Source organism: Acipenser ruthenus, chromosome 10 (assembly GCF_902713425.1).
Source record: "Acipenser ruthenus chromosome 10, fAciRut3.2 maternal haplotype, whole genome shotgun sequence".
NCBI lineage: Eukaryota > Metazoa > Chordata > Actinopteri > Acipenseriformes > Acipenseridae > Acipenser > Acipenser ruthenus.
Genome location: NC_081198.1, coordinates 25,855,237 through 25,862,706, shown reverse-complemented (window position 1 = coordinate 25,862,706; position 7,470 = coordinate 25,855,237). Strand labels below are relative to the sequence as shown.

At 32.8% G+C, this 7,470-nt stretch overlaps 1 long non-coding RNA gene across 1 annotated transcript; it reads right to left on the bottom strand.

Moving 5' to 3' along the window:
• Positions 1 to 733: 733 nt before the first annotated feature.
• On the bottom strand, positions 734 to 5,289 carry LOC117405714 (uncharacterized). The gene is made up of 6 exons (XR_004663799.2): positions 5,085 to 5,289; positions 4,431 to 4,562; positions 2,712 to 2,798; positions 2,310 to 2,399; positions 1,599 to 2,189; positions 734 to 1,182 (listed from the first exon to the last, which is right to left on the bottom strand). It is a non-coding gene; the product is annotated as an uncharacterized LOC117405714 (long non-coding RNA).
• Between the last annotated feature and the right edge of the window lie 2,181 nt (positions 5,290 to 7,470).

Sequence of the window (7,470 nt, the reverse complement as noted above, 5' to 3'; positions counted from 1 at the left end):
AAAGCCATTTCAAAATGAATGATCTTATGAGTGTGCTGAAAATTATTACATAGTTTAAACAAAGACTAAGCTAAATATAATATTTTGCATGAAAACATTAATCAATAACTTATGAACACCGAATTATAAAATAAATTTTTCAAAAACTAAAAACACTCAGGCCGTAACAAACATTTTGTTTCTTGCCTTCCAAGCAATAGCAGAAAGGTTTGTAACTTTTCTGTAGATTTTCAAAACATTAAAACAGCACTTTTTAATTAAAAACATGTTGGCACCACAAACCTTTACTGGCTCTCCAATGACATTGGTAACATGACCTGTGATTGGCCACCTTAGGTTGAAGTCCTATTGCTCCGCTGAAACTACAGATGCAGAGGAGTTGCTGTTAATGTGCTATTAGTCTGTCCTCCATTTTCAAACTACAGATGCAAGAGAGCTGTTGTGGATCTGTTTTTAGGTAAGTAAAATTATTGCTATCACACTCTTCATTCAGTATTTTACTGAAATATTATTTTCCAAACAGAATAATCTTGAAAGACTCTGAAATGCATTTTTTATTAAGCTTTCTTTTTGAAATTGCAGACAAACTAATGTAGTTAGATGTGTAGTTCTAAGAATACATCCTTTGAACTTCAAGTAAAAATACTACTACTGTAATAATAATAATAATAATAATAATAATAATAATAATAATAATAATAATAATAATAATAATAATATTTGCAGTAAGCATTCCAAAATGTAGATAAAATGATTCCTGTTAAACAAAGACCACCACATCTAGCTACAACACATTAGCTGTCTGCAATTTTTTTTAAAAAGAGGCTTAATAAAAAAATATATATATGCTTTTCAGTCTTTAAAGATTTTCATGCTTGGAAAAGAATATTTTAGTAAAATACTGAATGAAGCGTATGATAGCAATTATTTTCCTTACCTAAAAAACAGTACATCCACAGCAGCTCTCTTGTATCTGTAGTTTCAACTTAGGTTGATCAATCAGGTCAGGTTACAAGTCATTGGAGTGCTTCTTCCTGTTCTCCCAGGGAGGAGTCCAGCCAGGAAATGGTCTTTGTATCTTTGTTCCAGCAGTACAATTACTGTTGGTGTGTCAGCATTTACATATGAGAAAGGTAGTGGTGGAGGCGTTGATGGATGAGTAGTCCATTCTGATAATTGAAACTAGTTATAAAAATATATATAAAAAGAGTATAATTACAATAAAAGACTGAGTGCTTGAAGTATGCCAATTTTTTATATATATATATATATATATATATATATATATATATATATATTGATTTTATATATATATATATATATATATATATATATATATATATATATATATATATATATATATATATATATATAAAATCAATTACAGGATTTTGCAGCTACATAAAAAACAGCGTGTCTACAGTATTGCAATTTTCTAAGAATTCTGGAGGATGACATCATGATGACTGCAGAGTACAATGTTCATTCCAAGAAGTTCTAAGGTGTTATTAAAAATGACTTCACTTTATTGTTTGCACTGGTTCCATAGTCATCGCATAGTGAATCTATTCATCAATAGTAAGTGAATAACCTGATACCTGTGATTGGCCAGTTGCAATCAGTTCATTTTTGAAGCTATCAGCCTGAAATAGTTGCTCAATGTCCAGAATCTCAGTCTATATAAACAGAAATGCATTCTTTGTGTAAAAATAGTATTTGAACTACCTCTCCTTAAAATGAAAATGTCTACAGGTATCTGTTTGCCCCTAAGAGAAATGTTTTTTGGCAGCTCATTTCAGATGGAACATCCAGCACCAAAGTAACTGGTTTTGCAATTGGGCTGCCTTAACATATTTTAATTATCAGCATAAATATTGCACACACAAGGTTTCTGTGTTACATATAGTAGGTGTCATGAAACCACTGCAAATAAAGACCTGGTGAACATATAAAAATCAGATCATGTTTTGGGGCAATACATCACTGCTGATCTGGTTTAAAACAATAACTGCATTTAAAGCCCAGCAAACTGACCAGACAAGGGCTTTGCAAACACTAATATATTACATAAATAAGCATAATAGACCAATTAAGCAATATAAGCAATATAGTTATCCTACCTCAGCTGCCCTTTGTGGGATGTTTTCTGATGTTTCATTTTCTAGAAGATCAGCATGTTGTTGCATAACCTAAAAAATTGAATCATTACTTTTTCCGGTAAATGAACACAAATTAGAAACACATTGTGTAACAAGACTCCTTTAATGTGTATGGACTTCTAAGTGAAGGAACAAAAACTATGACTGTACCTCATTTTCTCTTTGGTGGTAGTCTTCTATAATGGGATTTTCTGAAGTCCTTGTACCAATATTTCCATTTGACAATTCTTGTATATGCACCTGGAAAAAATAGCAATGAACACTACTAAATATTCACCAATTTAAGTACATGACAACCTTTTGGCAGAGCTAAAAGCCAATTCTGCTCAATGAATGTAAAGTTAACATAAGAGTGTACTGATCATTAATGTCATACTGCACCCACAAGATGAACTGGTTCCTACACCTTAGCATTGGGCATACAATAGTAGCACATTCTTTATTGAGCAGTTGTATGATACAATGGCCTGTGGTTTCATAGTACAAATATAAATAAGATAATTATTTATGAAGCTATCCTGTCATTTGTTCTTCTGTAGAGGTCATATCTACCTGCTCCTGAACTTGCAATTGGGTCACTGATGCATTGCTTCCTGCTGTTACTTGACAGCTTTCATTTAACATCCTTCCTTCTGTTCTCTAAATAATACAAACAAAAATTGACATAGACTTGTTTTAAACCTTAGGATAAATGTTGTGTGTGTGTGGCGCAAATATAGGGTTGGCAGGGAGGGGTTAAAATCCATAATACATGTGAGAATGTGGCTGGAGCCTTAATTGAATGATTAATGGTTAATTAGGCTCCAGCCACATGTTATATAAGGAAGTGAGATCCTTTGTTTGGGGAAAGGTGTTTATGTGTGTTTGTAGTGGTATTGTGTGGCACTTGGTCAGGGATGGGAATGCCAAGTCTGACTTCAGAATAGCTTTGTTTAACCTTTTATTTTGGCACTTGTGCTTGTTTATTTTCTTACTGACACTTCTTTGTGTTAATAAATGTGTGCACCTGTGCTTTAAACTGCAGCTTCCTGGGCTCCGAGTCTCCTTATTGATGCTATCCTGCTACAGTGAGCAATAAGAACTCTTACTTGAGAAGTTTAATGGGGATTTACAGCAGGTTACAATTCACATTTATTGAGACATAAAACAAACACATAACTGAACACACATCATGAGATAAAGAACAAAGTTAAATACAATTTGCAAGTGTGTTTCTTAAATAATGCAATAATACATTATTTTAAAAAGCATGTGTTTTAATGCCCTGATTTAAACTTTGTGTTTATGGCAACCAGCCGAGAAGTGACATATATTAGAAAATATATTGCAATTAAAACTAGTTCTATCAAAGTATAACTATTTACTAACAGACCACTGTAATAGACTGATCAAATACACTGGCATTTAGTTTTATTTACATTTGCAAAATTGGTAGGAATCACATATGTAGTGAATTTAAACTAGGCGAATCTCTGTATAATGAATTGCACTGCAGTATAAATCTTTATAGCTTCTTAGGAAAACATCCTCCGTTTTTGTAAAGTAGTTTAATTGATAAATATAATCTCAATCAATCCTGAAATTATAGGTGATGCAGAAACTTTTGGCTATAGCTGTACATTTACATTAAGCAGAGATTTCGGATATGTATGTATGTAGGCATTTTTGTCTATATATATGCACACTATTTAAGCTTCTATTATTGTATTTTGATTTAATCTAAAAAAAAAACTCGATCCATCTTTACAAAACAATAATTAGGTAGTAAAGATCCATCTGTCATAAAGAATAAACTGACCTACCTCAATTGGCAATGGTATATCACGATTAGGAACTATAAAAATCTTTCCTTTTCCTATCTTGGTTTGTAGGTCAGCTGCAGACGTTATGTTTAGCTTACTAAGACGCCGACCTTTCTCTGCCTTTGCAAAGGTAAAGCCAGTTAGAATCAAAGGAACGTCAGGAAAACTATCTTGCACAAAATTCTCTAACTGTCTTAAACTCCAGCTTCGCTGAACAGTAGATTTTGAACCGTATCTTTCATTGGTAGCAGGTTGTTCACATTTAGGAAATGCTACAGCAACATAAACAATGGAGAAACAATCAGTGGTTTGATTAAAATATATAAATTTTATTGTGTAACATAACATTTGCAAATAAAATGCATAGTTTTAATCTGTAAGCTTTTTCTTTTTTTTTTTTTTAAATAGTAAAAAATAAAATGCACATTAAACACTGGAAGGGTTATCATTAGGAGAATATGTAACCTACCTAATCCATTTCTTGTCAGTCTTGATAGTTCAGACGGTGGTGGTACAAATTCTTCATCGTTCTTTTGCAGTAAGAAAAAATGAGTCTTCCATAAATGTCCCCTTTGCCATCCTTTTTTTCTGCCTCTCTTTCCTACATTAGTTTCCAATTTCCAAGAAAGAAAGAAAGAAAGAATGAAAGAAACAGCTAAAAATACAGAAGGCATAAAAATCAGGGATAAGAATTCTAACTTCAGATAGTCAACATTGAATATTATTCTAGAAGTAATGGAGAGCAGAAAAAAGGTTCACACAAAATCAAAGTTGATACGAAATAAAAGAAAATGACCTTATTAACATTAAAAATACTTTTAAATAACTAACACAAATTACTTAGCACCATTCTAATTATGAGGACATCTGTGTTGCTTTATAGTAACAAGGTAGCAGCAGAAAAGGAATAAAAGCAGTGTCATTAGATATTCTATCCCTTTTTTCTGTCAAATATTAAATGATGTATGACACTGTAAAAAAAGAAAATGAAAACGTACTTAAATGATCATTAACATTAAGATTAATAATAAAAAAAGGCTATTATGGCCTACATTTAGAAAAATAACTGGCTGGCGTAAAGCAGGTTGGTAATATAACATATTTTCTTTCTGTTTTATGTTACCTGTCCTTTGTGATGAGTCCACAGATCTACTTCTAAACAAGGCCCTTGTTTCACTGACAAAAGAGGCTGCATCAAAATCATCTATATCGTCAGTTGTATGAGACCTCAATTCAGATTCCACTTGGCGAACTGATGACAGGGCGCGGGTTAAAACCCCGTGTACCTGCTCTCTTTCACCTGTCATGAGGCAGACCTCTGTAATCAAATAATGCTGTGAATATTTACAAAGGGTTATACAAAGTTACATAATAAACACCCACAAAAGAACGTAGTGCTCTGCATAACCACACACATTATTGTATCATTCACAGTACATATATTTTAATTATATACCTGTTAATGATTAGTAGCCTATAAGTGAAATGTTGATAGTTTGAAAACAGTCACAGTATCGGAAAAGAAGCACGGAGCCGGGGAGGGACATGAAAAGAAAATATGTCTTGCGACGTTGCGCACGACCTGTTGCCCAAATATCAAAAGTGTCTTCCCATTGTGCGAAACTCGCTGCATGTTTTAACCTGTTTTTGTTTCCATAAGAAAATCTTTTTTGATGTTTTCCGACAGCTGGACACGAGTGCAATTTACATAAAGGTCGCATAATTACTATTCATTGTGTAAATGTGAAACCTATATGTTGTCCTATATGTTGGTAATGACCCCTCACCCCCAACAACAGTCGGAAAAGCTTCCAGATCGCAACGAAGTACATATTGGAAGTGGTGCGCGACCAGTCTGAATTAACATGTCATATCTGCAACGCAATTATGTTCTAATATTCTCCATTAGCTCGCAGTCACATAAATAGCGACTCAATGTCAAGCTGCCACAACGTACACACATAATAATATATTGAACCCAACGATAATTGTACCTGTTTTGTATGAAGTTTGCACGCTTAACTTCTAATCAAGTATACAGATGGTCTCACGTTATATTTTCATTAGGCTTTTTTTTCTTTTTCTTTTACACAAAAACCTTAACTAATTCTTTGTTCTAAAATCATTTATCTCGTTGAACGTTTTTGAACCTTACACATAAGCACATCCCCACGCGCCTAAGTTATACTGTACACGATTATTTTTTCTGTCATAAATCATAAATAAACATAAATAGCGGTACTATTCATGTACTTACCTTTTTTCCAGTACAAAAAAGTAATGAGGTTTAAATAAAATTAAAAAAAAATACAATCTTCACTTCGTTGTTAGAATTATAACAGTGATGCCTCCAAATGCAAATGGCGTACGTTTATTAACAAAAACAAACGTAAGGTACACACTTCCTGTTTATTTCGAGATATCTGTAAATCATTTAGAGATATCTCTAAATAACTTCCTGTTCATTTAGAGATATCTCTAAATCATTTGAAGATATCTTCAAATAACTTCCTGTTCATTTGGAGATATCTCTAAATAGACCGGAAGTCCATTCAAAACATAGAGCATTTTCACAGGAAGTTATTTCGAGATATCTTGAAATGGCTTCCTGTTCATTTGAAGATATCTTCAAATGATTTAGAGATATCTTTAAATGAACAGGAAGTTATTTGAAGATATCTTCAAATGATTTGCAGATATCTTTAAATGAACAGGAAGTTATTTGAAGATATCTTCAAATGATTTGCAGATATCTTTAAATGAACAGGATGTTATTTGAAGATATCTTCAAATGATTTAGAGATATCTTTAAATTAATTTTAGATATCTTAAAAACTGCACAATTAAAGATATCTGAAATTCAATTTGAGATATCTTGAAATGTTTTATAGATATCTCTAAATATTTCAAGATATCTTAAAATGCAATTAGAGATATCTCTAAATGATAATTTGGCTTGGGGCTTGCCATAGTTTTAAGCCCGGACGTATGTACGTGCATACAGTAGATATTTATAAACAGACGTATGTACGTGCATAGAGTAGATATTTATAAACGAGCATATTTAAAGTTACATTTTTATTTGTTTTTCTATAATAACCTCTAGCACTGTCCGTATATTAAAATTAAACCAATATTGTTGAAATGCATTGTGTTTAGACCAAAACGTTAGAAAAAGGGCGAATTTCGTGAAATGCACGTTCGCTGTTTTTGTAATTACAGTGTTAAGGCTAAGCAAATTGCATATAAGATTAAGTAAATTGCATAACAGTCGGTTCCGCTGTTGATTCTCATACCGCTACGAAATACTGAGCATAACCCTTCATAAAGAAGTTTGAACATTGACTTCAGTGAGCAGGTCATTGCATTATATACTGGTAGCTTACATGTAGAACACAGTCAGTTCAGTCTAGCTGCCTTCCAGGCAGGTGTCAGTGCAGTCTGTAGCTGCCTTCCAGGCAGGTGTCAGTGCAGTCTAGCTGCCTTCCAGGCAGGTGTCATTCAGTGCA